The sequence below is a fragment of the Chelonoidis abingdonii genome, chromosome 15, assembly GCF_003597395.2.
Source record: "Chelonoidis abingdonii isolate Lonesome George chromosome 15, CheloAbing_2.0, whole genome shotgun sequence".
NCBI lineage: Eukaryota > Metazoa > Chordata > Testudines > Testudinidae > Chelonoidis > Chelonoidis abingdonii.
The window spans coordinates 47,169,496-47,181,185 of NC_133783.1; the positions used below are offsets into that span (position 1 = coordinate 47,169,496).

Consider the following 11,690-nt stretch of genomic DNA (forward strand, 5'->3'; position numbering starts at 1 on the left):
ATAATAAAAATTTTAGTCATGATTTTTATCCACTCTAGAAAGTAGAGCTCCAAAAGGGTGCTGATAAAAGTGTGGGCAGATAGGAAAGCCATCAAAACAAAACCAAGAACTGTTGTTTGAAAACACAAGGAAAAAGAGCAAGTGACAACACTCAAGGCAACTGAATTACAGGAGAGAATTACTCTTGCCTTTTGTTGAAAGCAACCTGAGCAGAAAAAGAGTAGGGTGAAAGACAGACTGTAAGGGACTGAGAAGAGTTGGGAAAGTGAAAAGTAAAGGTCAACTGGTCCTAATACATCAGTATCTTTGATCCTATATAAAATGCATGCATTTTCAATTCATGTACAATTGTGCTTTAATGCAATTTCTATATCGATAGGGTCTGAAAGCAAGACAATTTAACACACATTCTGAAACTGGGACTGAACAGTTTACAGTTTCTGGTAAAGCTAATCTATATAGTGCATTTATATATTTTTGTTATCAATAGAGTACCTTATGCATATTACAAGAAACTTGGCACTGACAACATAGAAATCTAAAGCTCCTGTCTATACTAACCTTAGAATAGGTGTTTAAAAGATATCTTTATATAGAGAATCGTTTATATTTTACAAATGTGAAACACAAAAAAAATGAAACAGAACATAAACAATATGAAACAAAAAAAACACCCTGCAGTGGCAGTTCCTGTCCCATGAGGCTGGTCTAAGCTACTCAATCCAGGCTTTGCAACCTGGCACATGGGACTGCAGCACAACAGACTAATTTGGCCTGGCCACTCCGCTGCCATCAAGACTAAGGAATGATTGGGTCGAATCTGAGTGGTGCTACAGCCTGTGCACCAGATCACAAAACCGAAAGTGGGGAGCTTGGTCCAGCCCTGGGGGGACAGAAGTAGCCACTGTGAGGGAAGTGCAGGGCAGGCTCACTCTTAATCCTCCACCCCACCTAGGGTCTCCCAAACCCTGGGACGAGGACCAGATACCCCAACCCTCAGGCCTCTCACCCCTCTGGCAGAAGAGGGTTAGTGGGAGAGGCTGGGGTTCCTGGGACTAATGGGGGGCTGGAGCTCAATGGAGGATGGATAATATTTAAGGGGGTATGAGAGGGGTTTCTGGGGTTAACAGGAGTTTATGGGAGATGAGGCTCAAAAGGAGAGGGGGGAATATGGAAGGGAGGATAGAGGTGCCTTAAAGGAGTCCTTGGAGACAGAGAGAAGGGAACCAGAGAAGGAAGCAGTAGGTGTTGCGAAGATCCATGGTGCCCCATGGTATTGATCTCACTAAATAGGGACAGAGAAGTGGAGATTATGTGGGAGCTGAAGTACCAGATACATTTCAAGGGGGGAACTGAACTGTCCACAGTGTCCAGGGTATTTTGGGATGGCTAACTGTTGTAGGGGTTGGTGAGTGTCTCAAGACATGGAATGCTTAATGCATAATTCTAAAGAAAAAAATACAGTATCGATAAACTAGAATTTATTCAGTTTTTATTTTTATACAGACTGAGGTATTTTATTAATGTAAATATAATAAAGAGAAATAAAATATCTTAATGGATAAAACAAAAGAAATACCCCCGAAAAAAATCAAGAATTGAAGAATGTCCTACTTATATATACTTGTAACCAAAGGGGAGTTCTAATACAGTGGGACTTCCTAGTATTAGAGCATGAACCAGAACCCCCATCTATTCCAACAAATTATAGGTCTCATCCTAGCTCTGGCTAGCTTTTGAAGTCATGTTACTATCACCTCAGATACTACAGTGATAAAGTTCATAGAAATAATAATCAGGCCTGGCCTACCTCATGTTATTTGGATGACTCCATAGTTACAGTGGCTCATACCATTCCATTTTTTAGCACATGCTGGGGATGAGGACTCTAAGCTCCCTTCAACCATGACCAAATTTTCATACCATTACTTCATTCCTGTTTTCACCTCCCTTACATTAACAAGTCAGTTTCCTTCTCTGAGCCACCCATAAAAAGATAAACATTTGGCATATAGTAGAAAACAGAGAAAACCCCACAGCCTAGGGAGGTTGTGGAATCTCCCTATCTGGAGATATTTAAGAGTAGGTTAGATAAATGTCTATCCAGGATGGTCTAGACAGTATTGGTCCTGCCATGAGGGCAGGGGACTGGACTCGATGACCTCTCAAGGTACCTTCCAGTCCTAAAAATCTATGAAAAAAATAATGAACTCCTATAGTCTGAAAGCACTGACATAAGTACAGAGTTTGTTACAAAACTGACTTAACTGTGTGTAAGCTGAATTAGCTTGAAAAAAGTCTTAAAGCACATATTTTTAGCCCCTCCCAAAATGAGAGTTCACACACCAAGGAGTATGAGCACTGTTGAAGAAATAGTTCTTTAGAGAGTCTTGATACTAGTACATAAAGCAGTGCACAAAGGCATATGAGTCGCATGCTGGGGAAGAAAAACAGCTGCCAAATCAACTGTTGTAATAGAGAAAAGTTCAGTTTATTATATAACCTCCTACAAGAGTTAAATATACTTGACAGTATCCTTTAAAGTGTAATATTTTAGGATTGTTCATTCTTTATAACAGACTTAGGACTAATAACTGTGTTAGTACACAGCACTTAGTACTGTGGTACTTGTCTGGGAAAGTTAAGATATTTTACTACCATGTTTCCTTGGAGATGTAAATGTAGATTGTGTTGGTCCCAAACACCCACACCAGAAAAAGCATATGCTTCAAAATAATCACATTTAACATGTGAATGTATAGCATATTTTTGCTCAGTCAAGAGTTTACACCTGAGGCAGAATCTTAACAATTGAAGCTCCTGTTTGTAAAGTTTGATAACTGTTCTCTCCAAGCATGCGCTACACACATTTAGTTTATAGTACAGTATTAGTAAAATTATCTTGCATTTATATAGGACACTTCTTCCAGAAAGATCCCAAAGCACTTTATGTTCTGTATAGAATTACTCCACCCACCTCTAAAACAAACTGGCCTTTACATTTATTTTTGTTTTGGGGGAGAACATTGAAGCTCTTCCTACACTCTTACAAATATAGGGGTTTCAACAGATCAGATTTCATTTCAAAGTTTTTTGGCTATCAGTCCAACAGATCAAGTAAAAAAGTTGCTAGCTAAAATTTGAGCTTTAATATTCTAAATTTAAAGTACAGCCCACATACAAAAAGGATACATTTAACACCACCACCTTACTCAGACTGTTGCTTATGTACTGAGATTTGAATGTTAGTAATGACAGTTTTTAGTGTTTTCCCCTCTCTGTTTTTTAAAAGAGATCTATAAACTTGCAGAGCAAACAAACTATTAAAGAGTGTGCTACAGTCTATTCCAGGGGTTCTCAGACTTCCGTCCTGGTGACTCCTTTCACACAGCAAGCCTGAGTATGAACCCCCCTTTGTACATTAAAAACACTTGTTTATATATTTAACACCATTATAAATGCTGGAAGCAATGCAGGGTTTGCGGTGGAGGCTGACAGCTCACGACCCCGCATGTATTAACCTCATGACCCCTTGGGGGGTCCTGACCCCCAGTTTGAGAACCCCTGGTCTATTCCTTCTGTGCATCAGATGTGTTTACTAAGTTCTAATCATATGCACGTGTGCAACCACATTAAGGTCACTCAGGGTTGCACAGGTGTCAACTCAAGGCACAATTCAAAGAAAATGAATGTGCATAGAGTACCACTCAGGTCAAAATTCAAGATAAGATACAAAACCAGGCAACTCACAAGACCAAGCCTGCAGGACTGAATACAAGTAAAAGTTATGCTTTTCTAATGAACTGAGCATATTTCAGAGTACAAATACACACACAATGTATTGAACCGCGCCTTTGAACCACGCCTTTTTTTTTTAATAGAATTGCAGTTCTATCCAGCAAAATATTTTCAACAAATTTGACTTTATTTTCTTCCCTCCTACTGTAGATTTTCAGTCCATGCCCTCTTGTATGCCCTTTCCAACTCTGCTGTCCTATCAGCCTTAATGGTACCATTTCCCTAGTCCCGTTCCCCTGTTTCTTGCAATCTAAGGTACTTATCTGAGCATCTTATAATCTTTAATGTATTTATCCTCAGCATCCCTATGAGGTAAGGAAGTACTACTATCCCCCTTTTACCCATGGAGAACTGAGGCACAGAGACTAAGTAACTTGCCCAAAGTCACATAGGAAGTCTGCAGCAGAGCAGGGAACTGAGCCAGTCCAAGGCTTGCTCTGAAACCAGTGAACCAACCTGCTCCATGTAATTAATACCTAAATTATTCAGATTTTTTCTAGGCAGTCAGGTATAAGTTCCAAACTGGAAACTGATTTAATTGAAGGCCATAAATGTGCACAAGACCTACACCTCCCTATTCAGATAACATTAAGTCAAAGCTAAATGGCTCACGTAATTCTTTCAGTCAGAAAACTTCATGCAGTTCCTGCAACATTAGAGAAACACCTACACATTCTAGACGCTTCTGCAACTCCTTTGAAGGGGAAAGTACTCTTCAATGTTAAGAAAATGAACCAAGTTTCCTTCCGTCAGTTATAAAATCCTGGTGCTCTACCTACCACTAACAGGAAAGTCTTTTTTGGCAAAATAGTATACCAATTCGTAAGTAAATGTTTACACAAATAATTAGGTTTCATCATATATCAAGAGTTCCTTAAGCCTATATGAAAGTTATTTTAAATAGTTCTTCAAAGTCATAATTCCAAAGATCCCCTTAAAATTTATTAGAAATAGAGCCTTGCTCATACCTCTTCTACTTATTCATTTCAATGTCTGTACAGAAAAACAACTCACTTGAAAAATGTGAAATTTCTAACCTCTCCAATTTATATATGAAATAAATGTAAACACATTAGTGCAAAGCAAAAGATTAAAAATTAACTGTAATATCAGTATTTTAAAACCCTGGATGTCTGACCACAGTCACTAGGATTCTGCTATTTATTGTTATAGGTCTAATCTAAGCTCATTCACTTTTGAAAATGATTGCTACCCATCAGTTTCCAGAAATGTTTAATTATACTTCAGTTATAAAAAATTTGAAACATGGATCATTTTCAGATTGCCAGCATAATTTGGACCTTAGTGATGATATTTTAACTATTTCTCCATTTTGTACAATAGTAGCTACATTCTAGGCAGCAAATATCTGAGCTACCACATTTTTGGCGTTAAGGATTATGAATTAATTATACTGCGTGATCTCACAGATCTATAAGACAAGTAAGAACAAGGATTTGTGGGGCTCCAAACTCAACTTGACCTTTATAAAGATATTTTTATATTATGCTAATTATTCATCAAACAGTTTTACAGAAAAGACACTGTCTTTCATCACATGCTGCTGTTAAAGTCAAACGTTGACAGACTATTATTTTGACAGATTGTTGGAATCAAAGAAAGTGCACACTTCCACAGGCTCAAAAGTTTCCTAGCTCTAAGATTTACTGATTTTCCACAAAGCTCCTGGCTTGCTGAAGAAACTGTTTGCTGTTATGTGCATCATCAATTCCGCAAAACTGGGCCCCAAAAACGTGAAGTAACAATTTAGAGTCATGGAGTTTTTAGAAATACACTAAATTTTGTATGTTTGATGTGCTTGGCACTACTATAACCAGCATTTCATTCTCTATTAAATGCAGAGACTTTTTATGCATATAGGCGAAGCCCTAAACTTTTCCTATACTACCAGCAATCTACAAAAATTGTTCTGTTGGCTTATTATATATTTACCCTGTGGTATAGTCACCCTTTATTATTCTGGTGATAAAACCTCCTTTCCTTTTGTAATCTAGTCAGAGCTACTAAGAAAAGTCACAGCCTGCACTTGAATATCCTCTCCTTCCCCCCTACCATGCTTTTCCCTTTTACAATTAAAAATTAAGCTAGGGAATAAAAAGACACTCATTTTTTTCGTACCTGTGATTCAATTTTCCCCATGGCTTGATAGGGACACGAGCAGTTTATTTTTATTACAAAATCAATAGAACACCACCTACAACTTTGCAATCAGCCTTTACTATTGCAAGTAGCATCTTTCATCATCTCAAACATTTAAGCCTATGCAGTATCACCATATATATTATAATCAATTGTTACATACCTGCATGCCACTACATCTTTTATTTACATAACACTGTCTATTCTAAAATATCCCAAGATTCTTCACAAATTTATACTGATAAAAGATTTCCTTGGAGATATCTAGAGGTGGATGAGGTTAACAACCCAACTGTAATAGCACAGAGGAACACAACAGCTGAAAATAAGAAACAAAAAGAATACATTTTTCTACTAGAACTACCAGAGTGACTTTAGGTAAGTTGAATTTTTACCCAAGGTAACACCTCTATACTTGTACAATAATGCTAAGTGATCTTTAAACCCCTTCATTTCTGGTTTAAATTTTTTAAAATTTGCTGGGAATTTATCTGTTTTTATTCAATAAATTTAAAAATAGTAGAAAATTGATAAAAACAGAAAAAGGACAGCAGATGCGAGGGGGTATTCATTATGAGACAGGTGATGAAGTCTTCTGCTTCCTACAGAAGTCAGGCCACCTCAGCTGCTAGGACACAGCTCCCTGACCATCTTGCTCCCACTATGTACAAGGGAAGTGAATGGGACTGTGCTGAAGGGCCAAGGTTAGGTACGGAGCAGAAGGCTGCAACTTTTGAGTACCGGCCCTCTTGCAGGACAGCGCCCTTACTTACTCCACCAGCCCTGTTCGCTTCCCCTGTGGAAAATTCCTGGGTCTCAAAAAAGCCAAAATTCATATTTAAAAAAACGAACATAAAAAAGAAAAACACACACCCAAATACCGGCTTTTTCAAAAATCTGGGAAATTTTCATTAAAAAAATTGGTAAAAACCAATAACGAAGGGTCATAGAGATCATTAACAGCAGCAAAAGCAATACAAGGACCATAAACTGTTCAGTTTTAGCCCAAGCAGACTCCAACAATATTAGTTCTCCTTAACATCATGCTGAGGCATTACTTCAGTACTGATTAACAGGGAATAGCGACAACTACTGAATCACCATTTTCTGCAGCACGTAAGTGTTTCTGAGGCTACATCTACACTACAGCCAGGATCAACACTCTGATCACCAGTGGATTGATTTCAATTTAGTGGGTCTAGTGAAGACCCCCCCAAATCAACAGCAGATCTCTCTCCAGTCAACCCCTGTACTCTATCCCCTGTGAGAAGACTAAGGTAAGTCGACTGGAGAAACTCTCCCATCAACCCCCTGCGGTAACTCAACCTAAGGTTTGTTGACTCTAGCTACTTTATTCACATAGCTGGAGTTGGGCAGCGTAGGTCTACTTATCCCCCACACTACAGATAAGCTCACAGTTAAATGTGTTATAATAATTTAGTTTTTATGACAATCAGTAAAATCAATCATACAACAATTGGAAGTTACAGAGCAAAGCTTTATCTCAGTTAAACAGCTGTTTGTGCTGCACTGTGGTAAAGTGTAGCTTAAGTCTATAAAAAGGAAGTAGACAAATACAACAAATTCACATCGTGACTTAATTGTGCAAAGCTATTGCTTCCACTTGTGTGGTCAAAACTGTTTGTTCAAATATACCTCTATCTTCCAGCATAAAAATATATTATTTAGCAGCGTGTAGAACAAGGGAAAGAATAGAAACTTATCTCTTAATTAAAAAGGACTACAAAGTTCATATAATGAGGTCAATAATCCAATGACAAAGCAGATATGGTGCAGCTGACTTCAATACAAGTATAATAGCTTACTAATATCTTTGGAAGTGACTATGCTTTTGGGATAAAGTTACTTGTGGACTAAATCTAAATGAAGAGAAGTTGCCAAAACTAATGCTTTTATCTTAACTTTGTTCAGTTGCTTATGCAAAACTAATCTTCACAATACCGTTATCAAATTCTAATAAATGCAATAACTACTAAAATCTCATCCACACTTGGAACTGAACAGCACTTGTTTAAATGGTTTACACCAAAATGGTGTGTCTGGACAATGAAAATCAAGCACAACTGTTTTTACAACAGTTTGACTTTCATGGTTTATTTCCCTGAAAATAGATGGACCCTTGAAAGAAAAAGAAAAAAAAGCAGTTTGAATGGGACAGCATTTTCTTTCCAGAAATGTCAACAGGTACTACATGCTTTTTAGGAAAGTTGTGTACTATGTTTATTCAGACTGTCATATATGCTTTCTTATTCTGACTACTTAACTATATTGTAAAATTCCAACAAAACTGAAATCTATATGCTTGTTAACTTAAATTGTAAATCAAATTAGATTAGTTCTAGTTTTACAGACAGACTTTATCTACAGTCAAATAGGCAGGTAAATGCATCATCCATTCAAAGATATTTTGCTTAGCTAAATAATCAGCCCAGATTCCAATCAAGTCACGATACCATGTCATAACCACAGGATTGTGTTGCCAGTCTGTCCGTCTACCAGTCATACTAAAGAAAAGTTTTTTTTCTAATGTAAGACAGGTCCATGTGAAGGCCAATCCCTTCAAAGCTACACCAATCTGGAAATTCAGTGAGTCATAACCACAATTTTCATCTGATCTTTAAACTGCAGTTTGAGGTGTCAAAGTCAAATGCAAAATATAATACATATATGTAAAATTTTGAAAAGCTACATGATTTGATCCCAGCATGCATACCTCTCTCTCACACACGCAGACCAGCCAGCACAGTGCTTCAAAGTAGATAACATCAGAGTTCATATCATGTTCAGAAAACACAAGTTGCAAAGAAAAATGAGATCAGCCTCTTACCTCTGGGGCTGTTAGAGTCTCAAATGCTTCCCAGGTTAATTATACCATAAATGCATAAGTTTTCCCCAGGGTAAAGTCACTTTAAAAACCCTCACCAAAGCAGTGATAGTAGGGGTGAGCTTGAAACACTTCTCATACCATAAAGCTACTAGAAAACAAATGCCTTTCTTCATAAGACTGAATAGTAAAATAAGGTATTTTGCCCAGCAGTGAAAATAAACTCCCTCCAGCCACACACAGGTGTCTCCATACCTTGGATGTCTCCATACCTTGGATGTCACCACACCACCCACACACTGCTCCTCTTTCAACCCCCTCCCCACCACACTCAGAAATACTCCTCTGCCCTCACATCGTACCCTCAAATACCACCCACACCTCACCCCCAAATGCTCCCACCCAAATACTACATCTCCAGACCCCTCTGCCCCCCATGCACCATACCCAGAAATACCTTTCATCCACTGCCTCCATACACCACCCTCAAATACCCCTCTGCCCCCGCACTACAGCTCCAAATGCCCCCACCCATTCACTACATCCCAAAATGCCCCCTGTTCCACCCTCTGATCCTCTTTCAACCCCCTCCTCAGCACGCTGAGAAATACCCTCTTCCCCCCACACCTCACCCCAAATGCTCCCACCCAGACACAACACCTCCAGACCCCTCTGCCCCAAGCATGCACCATACCCAGAAATACCTTTCATCCACTGCCCCCATACCCCACCCTCAAATATCCCTCCACCCCCGCACTACAGCCACAAATGCCCCCACCCATTCACTACACCCCGAAATGCCCCTGCTCCACCACAGCCCCCAAAATCCCTCAGCTTCCCACCCCGGCACCACCGTCTCCAATACAGCTCAGCTCTCTACCCGCCGCCCCATACCCGCAAATGCCCCCCCGCACAAATAACCCTCGCCTCCCACTCCTGCCACCCCCTCACCCGTCCATCTCGCCATATCTCCCACTGCCCCCCAACGCCCCACCGCTGGGCCCTACCCCCACCACCCACACCCCTTCCCGCCCTCGGTTGCGGCTGCCGGGGAAGCCCAGCCCGTCCCCTCCCGGGCAGCTGCTACTCACTGGAGCCCAGGGAAGGTCTGGAGGGAGCCCCAGTGAGGAGGGGACAGCACACAGCGCGGCGCCCCTCTCAGAGCCGCCGCCGCCACCGCCTCACCCACTCCGCGCACAGCGCAGCGGCCCAGCTGACTGATGACTTTTTTTTTTTTTTTAAATAAAGAAACTTTATTCGTTTCCCGCATACACAACAGCAATGGGTGAGCAGCTAGACCTCGATCACTGCGCATGCGCTAATGCCCCCCCAAGCACCTCCTATCAGGCCGCCCAGAAGAACAAGGAGAGCCGTTCTCCTAAAGGTATTGGTCAATGCAGGGTGACAGGGACGAGGCCATAGTCCGCAAAGCTTTGTGGGACATGTAGTCTCTAGAATGCCACGCCTTTTGCGCTCTAGCCACTGAGAGGAAAGTGCATTCTGGGATTTGTAGTCTCGGTGCGTCGAGGCGCGGGGCTAAGGCGCCTGCGTGGTGGTAATACAGTGATATGCTTGCTGAGTGTGGCCAATCGCTAGTGTCCAAAAATCACTGGGCAAGTCTCATGAATAATGAATTGACCGCAAAACCATGAGTGTCTAAAAATAGTAAATTTGGGGCTTTTTGCATTTGCCTGGAGGTTTTCGAGCTGATTAAGGTTCCCATTTCCAAGCTTTTCTTCCCAGGCACAGTGGCAGGGCATTGATTATGTTAAATGAAAACTGACATTCTCACATAAGCAAAATCATGAAAGTTGGCAACAGTCTAGACCTACTTTACAGACAGGACCACATTTCTGTATTGGACAAGGGCAACACCTTTCTTCTTTTGACACCCATGGTCTCCACAGGGCTTCACCTCTGTACTGGAACTGGAAGGAGAACTGCTTGAGAAAAGTGACAGCAACTCCTTTTTAATGGATGTGTAGATGTGTAGATGTATAGAGAAAAAAGCTGTACAGAGCCTTATCTTGAGGATGCAAAAGGGAAGGATTTGCATGCTGGACAGCAACTTCTTTGTAGAGCCAAAGGTCATATTTGGATGTTGCACAGCCTACTGAGGCCTGTCATCTCTGACTGGCCACTGCTGTCAGTGGGATCATTATGAATCACGGCATGCTACAGCCCCTCCTAGGGTGACCAGATGTTCTGGTTTTATAGGGATAGTCCTGATATATATTACCCGCCACCTCCCCTTGTCCTGATTTTTCATACTTGCTATCTGGTCACCCTCGCCCCTCATCTCTGTGAGGTCACACTGCTGTGTTATATTACAAGTCAGAAAATGCGTTCAAATTGTAAAGTGCTATATAACAGATATTAATGCACAATAATTTGATAGTTGATGGATCACTTGATGATTACCTGTTCTGTTCATTCCCTCTGGGGCACCTGGTACTGGCCACTGTCGGAAGACAGGATACTGGGCTAGATGGACCTTTGGTCTGACCTAGAAGGGCAATTCTTATGTTCTTATTTATATAGTTCTTATTTATATAGTACAAAGGAAAACTTATTTTTACCATTAACAGTAAAACTGCCAAATGAAAGAATTTCTACAAAGTGCAGCATCTTAAATGGTCAAGTGGTGGTTCATTACCCTAACCCCTTCACAGTCCCATAGAGCCATGATGGGCTGCTCTTAGAAAAATTGTAAATTTGCTCTAGTCATTTTTCCTATGAACAGTTATAGTATAAATAGTCATTGCATATATAATACGATGAGAATCCTGGTGACTGACTTCTTCTCATTAATAAAATCTCCAATTGTCTCCTGCTGCAGCACACACACAGAAGAAATCACTGGATACTAACACTGGAATCATGGTGA

General features: G+C 40.4%; 1 protein-coding gene across 3 annotated transcripts in view; it reads right to left on the reverse strand.

Moving 5' to 3' along the window:
• Nucleotides 1-10,022, reverse strand: part of PLEKHA1 (pleckstrin homology domain containing A1) — a 95,058-nt gene extending 85,036 nt beyond the window's left edge. For all 3 annotated transcript variants that reach the window (XM_032776689.2, XM_032776691.2, XM_032776690.2), the window contains exon 1: nucleotides 9,895-10,022. The gene's annotated coding sequence lies outside the window, so the exon portion shown is untranslated. The remainder of the gene's footprint in view (nucleotides 1-9,894) is intronic.
• Between the last annotated feature and the right edge of the window lie 1,668 nt (nucleotides 10,023-11,690).